The sequence below is a fragment of the Anabrus simplex genome, chromosome 9, assembly GCF_040414725.1.
Source record: "Anabrus simplex isolate iqAnaSimp1 chromosome 9, ASM4041472v1, whole genome shotgun sequence".
Classification (NCBI taxonomy): Eukaryota; Metazoa; Arthropoda; class Insecta; order Orthoptera; family Tettigoniidae; genus Anabrus; species Anabrus simplex.
In genome coordinates, this window is record NC_090273.1 from 121907577 (window position 1) to 121921923 (window position 14347).

At 43.1% G+C, this 14347-nt stretch overlaps 1 protein-coding gene across 1 annotated transcript in view; it reads right to left on the minus strand.

Moving 5' to 3' along the window:
• LOC136881276 (thiamine transporter 2) overlaps positions 1–14143 on the minus strand; it is a 150326-nt gene extending 136183 nt beyond the window's left edge. Inside the window, exon 1 of the mRNA XM_067154056.2 lies at positions 14088–14143. The gene's annotated coding sequence lies outside the window, so the exon portion shown is untranslated. The remainder of the gene's footprint in view (positions 1–14087) is intronic.
• Positions 14144–14347: the final 204 nt, after the last annotated feature.

The following is a 14347-nucleotide window of genomic DNA, read 5'->3' on the forward strand; positions in this document are numbered from 1 at the left end:
AGAGCCTGTTGGGAGATGCGAGCAGTGTGTGGGCGGGCATTATCCTGCTGAAACAGAGCATTGGGCAGCCCCTGAAGGTACGGGAGTGCCACCGGCCGCAGCACATGCTGCACGTAGCGGTGGGCATTTAACGTGCCTTGAATACGCACTAGAGGTGACGGGGAATCATACGCAATAGCGCCCCAAACCATGATGCCGCGTTGTCTAGCGGTAGGGCGCTCCACAGTTACTGCCGGATTTGACTTTTCTCCACGCCGACGCCACACTCTTCTGCGGTGACTATCACTGACAGAACAGAAGCGTGACTCATCGGAGAACACGACGTTCCGCCATTCCCTCATCCAAGTCGCTCTAGCCCGGCACCATGCCAGGCGTGCACGTCTATGCTGTGGAGTCAATGGTAGTCTTCTGAGCGGACGCCGGGAGTGCAGGCCTCCTTCAACCAATCGACGGGAAATTGTTCTGGTCGATATTGGAACAGCCAGGGTGTCTTGCACATGTTGAAGAATGGCGGTTGACGTGGCGTGCGGGGCTGCCACCGCTTGGCGGCGGATGCGCCGATCCTCGCGTGCTGACGTCATCGGGCTGCGCCTGGACCCCTCGCACGTGCCACATGTCCCTGCGCCAACCATCTTCGCCACAGGCGCTGCACCGTGGACACATCCCTATGGGTATCGGCTGCGATTTGACGAAGCGACCAACCTGCCCTTCTCAGCCCGATCACCATACCCCTCGTAAAGTCGTCTGTCTGCTGGAAATGCCTCCGTTGACGGCGGCCTGGCATTCTTAGCTATACACGTGTCCTGTGGCACACGACAACACGTTCTACAATGACTGTCGGCTGAGAAATCACGGTACGAAGTGGGCCATTCGCCAACGCCGTGTCCCATTTATCGTTCGCTACGTGCGCAGCACAGCGGCGCATTTCACATCATGAGCATACCTCAGTGACGTCAGTCTACCCTGCAATTGGCATAAAGTTCTGACCACTCCTTCTTGGTGTTGCATTTGCTCTGTCAGTCAGTGTATAATTACACAGAGGTATCTCGCACCCAACCTACAGGGCTTTTGCGAAAAAAGAACAAGATAAATAAACGGCCCGAACACAAACTGAATGGAGGCGAACACTGCGCTCCAGATAATGAAATATTAAAACCTATAGGGCTCTCGACCGATGAAACAGGGGCTATTCCCAAACTACTGAGGTGGCTCGCATGGAAATTACTTTAACAGATTACAGGAGAACACAGTTACGAAAACGTAGTCACCTCAAGCAAAGATGAAGGGGAGTTCGAGAGGGTAACTCACTCTCTATCCCCAATTTACAGTTAAAGACTTTATGAAGTTTTACATTAGCCGAAAGAAAATTTACATTTTAGAAAAGTAGGTTACATAGTTAAAGATTCGGACCTTCCCCTCGAATAAAGCTGCGGAGGTAGCAAGAAAGATAGATTTTACGTGGCCATTACCTTATAGATGTTCTGACCGAAGAAAGAGGCGGCCCCGCCTCCTGTCTTAACACACACACTGAAAGACGATGATCAAATTGACAAGGAAACATGAAAAGCCGCAGTTTATATACCCTCAGGGAAGGTTCGAGATGATTCTGGGCTAATCTGTACACACCCTCTCAATTTTTATTGGTTAATCTCAAAAGTTACACTCAGAATCGAATAAGAAGCCTGTGATCGGTTGAAAATTAATTACAGAAGTTTTTCATTGGCCAAACTCAAAACTGGTGGAAAGAAAAGAAGTGTTGTCAACTCAAAAATAAATGAACACAGATTCAGTTATGGACAACCTAGAAATAAAAAAAACTTCTTTAAGTTATGAGTTCTTCCACCTTGCACCACAGTGCATGATCAGAGTTTTTTGGTAGTGACATCTGTGGAAAAATGTTTAAACTTCTTGATGTATAGTAAACAAAACCAAGAGAAATTCAATCAGTTTAGGAAACTTCACAATAACACTATTCCTTAATGTTTCAGTGGTGGCATCTTCCGATTAAAGTTCGAAGTTCGTGTAGGATCAATTTCACCTTTTGATCAATAGAGGAGTTTATTAGGGCGGTTATTTTAAATGAGCGGTGTTGAGGTGTACACCCGCTACAATTATTATTATTATTATTATTATTATTATTATTATTATTATTATTATTATTATTATTATTATTATTATTACCCATTCCAATAATTGATGCAACTTCGTTTTAAATACAGCGTGTGGATGTATTAATCTTGTTTTGTTACAATATCATGTGTTGTGTTCTACGGTTGTGCTATGTCCAGGCGCATATGTTCCAAATAAATAACAATAATATTTCTTGATAGAGTCAATATGAAGTTTCGAATGTCATACATTCCTTTGAAGAAGTTTTCATGCCGGGACTCATTTATTTTTGTAGCTATCCAAACATCAGTGACATTTCAAGATCTCAGAGTTGAGGAAAACATTTGATGGCAGACACGTAACAAAAATATAATCCCAAGTTTGTAGGTATTCCGGAGTGGTCATATTGACTGATGAAATTGCCTCCCCGGCGTCTGAGTGTCCTCATTCATGAAGTTGGGGGGGGTTGAAATTTTCTATTTTTTGTTGTGTTGTAGAAGGGGATGAAATGGTCTAGCGCCGCAAGGGTTGCAGACGGAGTCACCTGATTAGACGAGAGGAATACGGTATCGAAGGGGAATGTTGAGATGTGCAAAGATCGGCGCCGAATACTTTGAAGGAGATATACGGAGTGTCTGAAAATAAGTTACGGAAATTGTAAGTGGACATAGTGTTCTGAAACAAAAAGCGATATCTAGCGTATTTTATTTCCTCCTAGTGACAGCTCACCAGAAAATCGACAAAGAAATGTAAGGTAAATCGTGAGCAACTTCTGTGTCAGTCTATGCGGGGTGTGGCCGGCCAAGCTTTCTCGCTAGATGAGGTGAAATGGCGTATGACTTTCAGTGCCGGGAGTGTCCGAGGACATGTTCGGCTTGCCAGGTGCAGGTCTTTCGATTTGATCCCGTAGGTGACCTGCGCGTCGTGATGAGCATGAAATGATGATGAAGACGACACATGCACCCAGCCCCCGTGTCAGCGAAATTAACCAATGATGGTTAAAATTCCCGACTCTGCCGGAAATCGAACCCGGGACCCCTGTGACCAAAGGCCAGCACGCTAACCATTTAGCCATGGTGCCGGACCTCTTTCTACATAATCTCGGGCCATGCGCTACCGGAACACACTGACGTGTCCCTCGCTCACATGCAACCTTGCAAGTAATGCGGCTTATCACAGAGCAGCATCTGATCATCATGCCCGGATAATGTAGCGTCTTCATTCTAGTTATCGTGCGCTAAGGTATCCTGAATCTACCAGTATACAAAACTGAAATCCTAGTAGTAAAATTCCTCCGGGTTTTGGCTGAGCACGATGCATTTCTTTTATGAACCACATGGGTTAACACAGTACATTTCGTACATGTCGAAGTTCGCCACACTGCAAACTAATATGAAATACCCACGTAACATAAGTTATATAATAAAAGTGAACATTGTAAGCACGTCCTATGTCCGACTCGTTGATTGAATGGTCAGCGTACTGGCCTTTGGTTCAGAGGGTCCCGAGTTCGATTCCCGGCCGGGTCGCGGATTTTAATCGCTTCTGATTAATTCTTCTGGCTCGGGGACTGGGTGTATGTGTCCGTCCCAACACTCTCCTCATCATATTCTGACAACATACCACACCACCAACCACCGCGGAAACACGCAATAGGAAGGGCATCCGACCGTAAAACAGGGCTAAATCCACATGTGTGCGACGCCGTTCGCACCCGCATCCGCGACCCCACAAGAATGGGAAAAAGCGGTAGCAAAAGAAGATTGTGAGCACGTCCTGTGGCGTTGAGAGGTTTTTTTTTTTTGCTAGTTGTTTTACGTCGCACCGACACAGATAGGTCTTATGGCGACGATGGGACAGGAAAAGCCTAGGAGTGGGAAGGAAGCGGCCGTGGCCTTAATTAAGGTACAGCCCCAGCATTTGCCTGGTGTGAAAATGGGAAACCACGGAAAACCATTTTCAGGGCTGCCGACAGTGGGGTTCGAACCTACTATCTCCCGAATACTGGATACTGGTTGCACTTAAGCGACTTGAGAGGTATCTAAGTCTAAGTTTACAACAAAGTGTCCTAAGATACAAGCTAATAAAACCAACTTCAACGCAGTTCCGCTAAAAATTCCAAACATCTTCTTTACGTTATTTAGATTTCCTGACGACGTAATAGACTGGGCTTTTACATCTCTACTTTCGAGTCCTTAGGCCATTGAGGTGATATATTTAGTGATAAGTGATTTCTGTTAATTGGTTATGTATCGTACAGTACATATTGTGGACATTAATATTTTTATTTTATATTTTTACTGTGTATCACAAGGCACGGGGCATAATTGCGAAAACGTAGAGGAAATTATTCTTTAAATTTCTCTTTCCCGATGCCTCGCTTGTCCGCTCCCCTCCCCTACATGTGTTGAGTCACTCAATGCACTCTACTGTATTGCTTACCAACTGCACAGTACATGTAAACAGCGGATACCATGTGGTCCTCAATCACGTTCTCATGTCTGTACTCCGTTCACTAGAAGAGATTTTGATCATTTCTGCGTATCCCATGCATTTTTTCTTGGGAATTTTGAATGCTAATATTAACTCTCTTGGTCGCTGACGTTATATTGCGAATTCGGTGAACTACTTCGCAGGACTTAAGGTAAGACCGAACGCCAAAATCTGAAAAAATGACTTTTTTCGTTTATTGACTTATGTTACAATTTGGAGTTTAACGAACATTTTGGTGTATCATTTATATAGAAATTCGTACTAGAGGTATTTTTAATTATTTTATAAATTTACGCCTACACTGCATGGATATTCTTTTCATGTTGCACCGATTGGTATAGTCATTGATATATCAGCAACTTCTTGACATAGAAGGCTGTGGTTTGGCTCATTTTAAAGTTCCGGAAGTTGGCTATACTGCTGCGGTCTAAGATGTCTGCCTGCTGTTGTTTACAAACAAATAATAGCCGATAAATTGATATGTTTATTGAATCCTTGTTGTGGTTGCACATTCCTTTCAGTTTTTTAATAATATCATCTGGACTAGGGTTTGTGGGATATAATACATTAAGGTTAGGGGTCTCAGATGCTGTAATAACCTTAAATCATGGGAATTCAGGCAGACTTAAGGTTCTTGAGGAACTGGGAGTAGAAATAGGAAAGCATACAATATCTGGATTGAAAGTGCTTGAGAGGTTAAGGGTGCAAAAAGCAGAATTTGCGGCAAATCTGGCAACAAAAGAAGCAAGAAAGAAGAAAAAAATGAGCAGATTAGCCAATGACGAGTCCGATTATGGCGCTGGGTGCTTCTAATTGGTCTGGGAAAACGTATAGGGTAACTTTTAAGATAATTTTTTCACTCTTCAACTTTGGAGTTTATTTTCTTGAAACTTAAAAAACCTCAATAAATGTTCCTTTTTCTTCACAACGATACAGTGTACAACCATGAAATTTTGACAGATACTTAATGTGGATACAATAAAGCTGGGGATCTACAACCAGGACATTGCGACTAATACCTTGAGAGTTATGCCTCATTGTTCATGATTTGTTAAATTGGAATATATCTTTTTAAAAAGAAATCATTACTCCCACATTTATTGAACCACAGTTCCGGTTGTAGATCCCAGCACTCAGTAAGATTTGAGGAGTACACTGTAAGAATTTCATGCATTTATATTTAGCAGTTTCTGAGAAAAAGGAACATAAATTGTACAAAATTAACATTGGCAAGATACGGCATTCGGTCTTACCTTAAGAGAGATGATCTAGTTACTCCTGACGATTAACCAAACGGTTTAGAAAAAAATGGATGACGGATCCTCTCGTACATTATTGAGTTTATTATGCCCATAAATTTTCCGTAACATTTTCAGAGTTGGTGCATAAGTCACGGCAACTGTTTTTTCATATTTGCACGTTGCTACCATACAATGGTCATATGCCATGGAAAGCGTGGACACAGCATGAGATTGGTGTGCGTTGGACAGCTACCACTCACAGGGCGATGGGACCGCAGTAATGAGTCAGGCTCCGTGTAGAATGGATGTGACGAGGCAAGAACAGCTTGGGTAGTATTGCAACCCCCGCCATACTCACCGGACCTGTCACCGTGCGATTTTGAGCACACCCTTAAGTGAAAGTACCATTGCGTGGGATACGGTTTGGAAACGAAAGGACGTTGTCAACACTGTGAAACATGGGATTGCAAAATTCACACGCGGTGAGACAATGGTATACGACGTCCCTTACGTCGTTGGCAACGTGTTATGAACAGTCCTACACCTGGCGAATCTACTCGGCATTATTCACATATTTCACATATTACACAGCACCTTATGCTCCCCACTCCCATATTCATGTTTAAATTTGCCTGTAGATTCCGCATTCATGCGAAAAACTAGTTGCTATGACTTATGATCCAACCCTCGTATTTCTATTCGTACGTCGTATCTTTGTGTACAATTAGACGACCTTACCAACGAGTTCCTAGCGATTTGATCCATTTTCAATATACGTGCGGGCAATGGGGACAACTTTCACCAGTCAAATTGCAAGGTGCAACTTGCACACAATTCTTAGCAAATGGAATTTAAATATTATGAGAGTGCTTCACAAGACTAGCATGAGACACGTTCTCACGAGCACACGGCGCAAGGGGTAACCTCTCCGCCTCACAAGCTTGTGATCCACGGATCGAATATCATCTTAATACTTGTGTGTTCGATTCCGTGGCTAAATTGTTTAGCGTTCTGCCCTTTGGTCCAGGGCGTCTCTGTTCGAGGCCCGACCCGGTCGGGGATTTTAACCTTAATTTGTCTGACTTGGGGATTGGGTTAGTGTGCGTCTTAGGCAGAGCCCCATCCTCACAGACATGCAAGTCGTCTACTAAAAACGACCTGCATGTTATTATTATTATTATTATTATTATTATTATTATTATTATTATTATTATTATTATAGAGTTCTTGTGGGTTTAATTTAACGTTCAGTTTGCTCGTTATTTGTACTACAAGCACATTCAAGATATGCACAGTAATATACATCTAACAATATCGGTTGACTTATGTGGTAATTGTCATCTGCTTCTCTGTGGGATGCTATGCGTTGAAACGATGAGTAGGCTATCTTTTGTTAAATATTGATTGTTTGAAGAACTACGAAGAAACAGTTATAACTTATAACTGATGATTATCAGTTCGGTATCGCAGTAAAATACCCATAATTTGAGTAGTGTTTGTTATATATTTGGTTACAGGATTGAGACCAAAGTATTCGCAAAATGTTTTTCTCACGTTTCCTTCGACCTGCAACAACCTTCTTGACGAGCACCAGCCAGGTTTCAGAATATATCACAGTAGTACAACGGCACTGCTTAAAGTTATGAACGATATTAGTGTAGGTATGGATAAAGGGCAAGTAACTGTTTAACTCTTATTACACCTTAGTAAGGCCTTCGACTGTGTTCACACCTACATTCCACTAGCCAAACTGGACAACCTTATTTTCTCGAACATTAATGAATGACAATAGGACACGGCTATAAAGAAAGTCACTGATATTTCAACGGGTATTCTATTGATATATTAATAATGTTATTGGTTTCACGCCCTACCGAATACGGTTTTCCGAGACACCGAGGTGTTCGGAAATCTTGTCCCACAGGAGTTCTTTTACGTTCTGGTAAATGTACGGACACGTTGCTGTCATATTTGAGCACCTTCATATACGAGGGAACTGAGCCCGATTGAACTCACCACCATTGACTCAACAATTCAGCGCTCGTCTATCTGAGCGACTCATCACTGGAGCGCGGATTTGTAGGCGTTAATATGTTAGAATGCAAACGTACTGAATCAAGTAACACGCATATACTCGCCCGGACAACAGTTCAGCTATGCGATTTGCATAAACATTAGGGGCCCGGCGTCTTAGAACCCCTGAAAGGTATGTTACTCCCCGTTACATTGCAGAAGAACGGGTGCATGCACTGTGCACGGTGCAAAAGACGACTTCGCTTGGTTGACCAGAGTGCAGACCCCCAATCCTCGATTTGGAGCAATAGCGCTGTCTCTCTCTTTCCCCACGCCTGTCTCGCTCGCTCCCCCTATTTCCCTCTTCCTCACTTGCTCCGTACCGCTCCAAATCCGAGCTGAGTTGAGCGGAGCTTAGCCGAGTAGCTCCGAGGCGGAGCGTTGGTCCGAGCCGAGCCGAGCCGAGCGGGACCGATGCACTGTGCACAGGAACTCTGCGCCGCTGCCTGCACGCGTGAGATTTTGGGCGTTTGAGAGGTCCTGGGCTAGTTTATAACTCCTACTTAGCAAATTAGTTTGCATTCTGACCTATTAATGCGTAAACATCAGGATTCTACTGTCAAACGTTTCATCCATGCTACTGTGTGGCATTTTCGTGACTCAGTCCACAGCGAGGGAAGTATTGGGTTATTGACACTGCCCGTGTAAGCTAACGATAATCAATATTTGAAATGTTTGCCGGCTTCTTGCGTGAATAGTCAGTGTTGAGGCCTTCGGTTCAGAGATTGCCGGGTTCGTTCTTGGCCGCGTCGAGGATTTTAATCAGATCTCTTTAATTCTTCTTACTCCGCGACTGAGTGTTTCCCCTGAAATTCACCTGTTCATATAAACACAACACACCACAGAAGCATTAGGGAACACATCCCTCTACATAAGGTTGGCTTCAGGAAAGTTATCCAGCCGTAAAAAAGGACCAAGTCCACATGTGCGACCCAAAGTTCATATACAGGGTGGGCAAAATAAAACTGGCCCGGAATATATTTATCAGATTGACGCGGAACTGAAACGGACTCTTGTTAATGAACAGGAGAACTACCCATCACAGGAAATGCTGGAAACCGTGATTTCGATGCACCAATCTGTTGCTGTCACATGTCTTACCATGCGTATCTCCCGCATCTGTCGAGAACGTCACTGAGTTTTTACGTGTGAGTGAGTGAGTGAGTGAGTGAGTGAGTGTGTGGGAGGAGCAGACGTGTTTAGTGTCCAGTTGAATGCAATACAAAATGATGTTCACTATAAAACAGCGCGTGTTCACTGTCGAGTGTTACGCGGAGCACGATTCGTGAAAAACGTGTGTGGAAATGTTTGCGCAAGAGCTTAAGAAGTGTTCTGGGAAAACCTAAAAAAAAGTTTGCAATTCAAAACTCAGTGCTCTGTAGCGAATAAAAGTCGTGACTATTCGAAAAGACATTGCTGGTGTGAAGGAAAGCCTGGAACGAAGTCTGACGAAATCTCAACGTCGTTTATCTGTAAGCAAAGCAAAGCAAAGCAAAGCAAAGCAAAGCAAAGCAAAGCAAAGCAAAGTCACCTCCGTACAGGCCATGAAGGCCCTTGGAGGAGTGGAAGGTAAAGGTTTCCACCATTGTTAACCTCGGCACGTGATGGGGGTAGAGTGGTTAGCTCTACGCCCGACCGCCTTTGCCCCCAGGAATTAACCTGGTACTCATTTTTGGTGTAGGCTGAAAGAACCTCAGGGCCATATACACCTCCGGAAGTGGAAATCTCGTTTCTTAAATTTTACGACTTCCTGACGGGGATTCGAATCCACGTCCTTCCGGGCGAACCGAGCACGCCTTAACCGTCTCGGCCAGGCAGCCCCTGTCGTTTATCTGTGCAACTAGGAATTAGGAGATCGTCGTGTCGAGACGTTATTAAAAATGACCTGCATCTGTATTTTTACAAATTTACTGTTGTGTATGCGTTAATGCGTCCAGACGAACCTTCGCGTGTTCGAGTTCTGCCGGTGGTTTCTGAGTGAAGTGGAGTCAGGACTTTTGGATCCTCATTTCCTCATTTCTTCAGATGAGGCTATTTACAGCATCTTCTGTGATGTTCATTAACAAAGGTCAATCCTGCATCAGTCCTTTTGTAAATATTTTCTGGGCCAGTCTTATACTGCCCACCCGGTACTACTCCAATATTATGTAAGAGAAAAAGAGAGAATAACATGATTTGTTTATAATCTTGCAGTTGTAATCCAGGCAGATGCACATGTCGGGATCGTACTCTCTTTTCTTTTGCTCTTGCTAAGGCAGCAACTACTTCTGAAATCGAGATGGGATCTCGGACTTTGACACTGCGAGTACACTCGAGAATTCCCTGTCCAGATAAGATTGGATGTCTGACTACGTGCCGAGGAAAAGCATTAGCTGCTCTGCAACACTTGGCCTGCTACTCTGTATTTCGATGTTCACCTCCATTCTCATCATCTTGTAAAGGCCGTGCCATGTCGCTGCAACCATTATTCCTTCTTTTTTCCCCGTTGTTCTCTTCATTTCTTGATTATTTTGACATCTGGTGGCCACCAGTACATATGTAAAACATTTCATACTTGATCTTCCTTTTCCTTTCTTACCCACAATATTAACTTCGAACATATTTGCTTTTTATTGTTACAAATAAAACACAGTTTGTTTTGTCACTCTAATTTATTGCAGGATGACCCAATAAAAAAACACACACACACACACAAAATCTATTCAACCGTAAATGACTGCACTCACTAATTGCTGGCTATTGAAAAATCTCTGTCCTCTTCACAACGGACGGCCAGTTAAGTGGTCTACCTGGACGGGGCTATAAGCCTTATTGACAGAATCCCCTTACTTTCATTTCTCCTATAAATCAAGTCACCAACACAGCAGCAGCGTGCAGACAGCTAGAATTGAACACAGAGCTATTGGCCACACAACATAGGTGATTGTTCCTTGGTTCGATTCCAGAGACAGTCCAGTAATTTATACACTGAAACACAGTGAACAACTGAACAGCAACAGCTCAACAGTGTTAAACAGCAGGACAATACTCCTCAAAACAACGACCTTGACCGGGCTGAGTGGCTCAGACGGTTGAGGCGCTGGCCTTCTGACCCCAACATGGCAGGTTCGATCCTGGCTCAGTCCGGTGGTATTTGAAGGTGCTCAAATACGTCAGCCTCGTGTCGGTAGATTTATTGGCACGTAAAAGAACTCCTGCGGGACTAAATTCCGGCACCTCGGCGTCTCCGAAAACCGTAAAAGAGTAGTTAGTGGGACGTAAAACAAATAACATTATTATTATTAAAACAACGACCATTAACACTGTCCCAATTAGACTCACGACAGCTGCTCCATACGCTGATTCTACGCCAGTCCTCAGTCCGCGAAAGCACACACACACACAGTACTCTAAGGTAGTACTCCCAGTATTCCGTTCCGTTTGCTACGATGCTCTGGCTCCGGTGGGACAGTGATGGCAGCCATCATTGCTGTAGCCCCAGGCCAGGCACCGAACTCAAACACCCACCCCAACACACTGACTCCAACACCGGGCGAGTTGGCCGTGCGCGTAGAGGCGCGCGGCTGTGAGCTTGCATCCGGGAGATAGTAGGTTCGAATCCCACTATCGGCAGCCCTGAAGATGGTTTTCCGTGGTTTCCCATTTTCACACCAAGCAAATGCTGGGGCTGTACCTTAATTAAGGCCACGGCCGCTTCCTTCCAACTCCTAGGCCTTTCCTATCCCATCGTCGCCATAAGACCTATCTGTGTCGGTGCGACGTAAACCCCTTGGCAAAAAAAAAAAAAAAAAACTGACTCCAACACTTGCTCACTGTTCAGGCCTAGCCTCCTTTCTATAGCTCGGGTGATGCGTACCGGAATATTAGCGATGTGGCTAGAGGTGGAGCATTCTCGTTGCACCTTCCAAAAACCAGACGAAGAGAAAAATTGCACAGAAAGGCCAGTCATGCCCTCAGGTCGGCTGGGGCTTCCCGATCGCCTGACCTACTAGCCCCTTCCAGGAAGCACCAAAAGGGGCCACGACAGGACTGGTACATAACATTATGAAACTATTGTCTCTTAACCAAGTACCTTTCCAACTCAGGGGGGAGCAACTCCATCCGACAGCATGACTTCACTTCACTGTCACTGTTCATCAGTTTCCCAACTATGTATACAGAAGGTATAACAATTAATAGTGCAAATTCAGACAGATGTAAGTACACGATACTATGAGCAAAAAAGTCTTAGTAAACATGGGTCCACAAATGAGCCGTTTGTGAGATGGTTTAGAATTTGTGGTTACCTGTCACCAGTAACTTGATTGTGTGTAAACGTCATCCTAGTTAGGAAAATATATCAATACAACATTAAGAAGAGTTACTAGATACTTGGGTAGAAGTGCAGTTGTTTTCAATGAACAAGAAAACAGTCTTACTTAGGGCCGGTATTATAATAGAGGTTTAAACTGTTGGTTCAGTTTAAACTTCGGTTTATCTGTTAATCGCGTATTATAAAACTTCATCTTAAGTTTGACTAGAGATTAATTTTACTGCCACTCATCTACCGTTTAAACTGGAGTTTAAGAATACATTACCTTACAACGTGGCAGAAGGAATGGATCTCGAAGACATTTTTGAGGTGTTTGAAGAAATACTAAGCGATGATGAAGAAATGATTCAAATTATTGAACGACCACTGGCACCGCGAGCTTTTCGAGCAAGGGCACGTCACTTTCATATATGGAATGTAAACAGAGTTTTTAAATAGGTTTAGGCTTACAAAACAGAGTGTCATAACCCTATTTCAGCAAATTGGTGCTAGAATAAAATATGCAACGAAAAGGTAAGAATGTAAAAATGTCTTCTTGAACTGTTTGAATGTCAAAAGTGTAAATTTTAGAAAATAAAGTAACTCCCATCTATTTCAGAAATCATGCTTTAGAACCCCTCAGTCAGCTACTAATAGCATTGCGGTTTTATGCCTCCGGTAGTATGTTTATTACAATGGGAGATTTCGAAGGGATTTATAAAGCCACTGTTTCACGGACTATACATATATTTCTGTAATAATTGCACATGCAATTCTATTTCCTTACAGGTAAAATTAGGACAACGTTTATTGTTTTTATCCGGCATTTTCCCTACAAGAAGTAAACAAAACATTATCGATAGTTTCTTTTCGCATAAGTCACTGCTACCAAGATCGTATATTTCCTTCTTCACCTCAGTTTAACTTAGGCCGGTCATTATAAGACTCAACATCGGTTTAAACTCAACTTACAGTTTAACTCAATCTTCAGTTTAAACCTTCATTATAATACCGGCCCTTAGTATGTTACAGTGACATGTTGTAATGACTATACAGTGCAAGAATTCATACTTAAAGGATGTGTTCGAAGTGTCGTCCTTGTACCCAGATGCAGGATGATGCCGCATACTTCCGTCCCTTGAGTTTGTTTGATAAAATGTACGACCCAATAAATTGATCACTTACTACCCCTAATAACACATTCTATGAGAAACGTCGCTGACGTGGAGACTCATGCACAGTATGTAGGTGACATACTAAGTAAGACTGTTTTGTTGTTCATTAGAAACAACTGCACTTCTCCAAAAGTATCTATAACTTTTCTTAACGTTGTATTGGTACCTTTTCCTAATTAGGATGACGTTTAGACACAATCAAGTCAGTGGTAGCAGGTAATCACAAATTCTAAATTATGTCGCAAACTGCTCGTTTGCGGGCCCATGTTTACTAAGACTTTCTTGCTTCTAGTATAGTGTACTTGCAGCTGATTCAATATGCTCTGTTAATTATGATACACCCTGTATGTAATCTATTGTCGGAAATTTCTGATTTCGCATGAAGTTCTCCTGTTTACAGCTAGTTCGCTGATTACATGGCAACTCTGAGAGCAGCAACGATTTTAAAAAAATCAAACGAATTCACAGGCATGTTAGTCTTCTTTTTTCCTTCCATACTTTATTGGGATCAGCACAAGTTTATTAAAACTAATAGAAACACTCAGTCTCCGAGCTAGAGGAATTAACCACATGAAGTTAAAATTTTCGACCCTTCTGGGAATGGAACCAGGATAGGCCAGTATTCTGGACATTCAGGCTATAGCCAGGCTACAAATATATTATCAAATACACTACACATACTTCTAAATAGTTTGTGAATCTTACCTTCATATAAAGCTAGAACCACACCAGTGTTGTCTATAGCTGATGTTGGATAAAGTTCAAGTCTGATAGCCTGGCGTTTCTTTATGATATTTTCCTCACTGTATTGGGTCTTACACTTTGGAAAAGTTCTTGCAAAACATTTTTCGTCAGACAACACCAACGTTCCAGCGCAATCATCCACTTCACACTCCCACTCTTCATTTTCGTGCATCGCAATTTCACTTACGGTTTGAGTAACAAGTTATTCATCAGAGCAACAC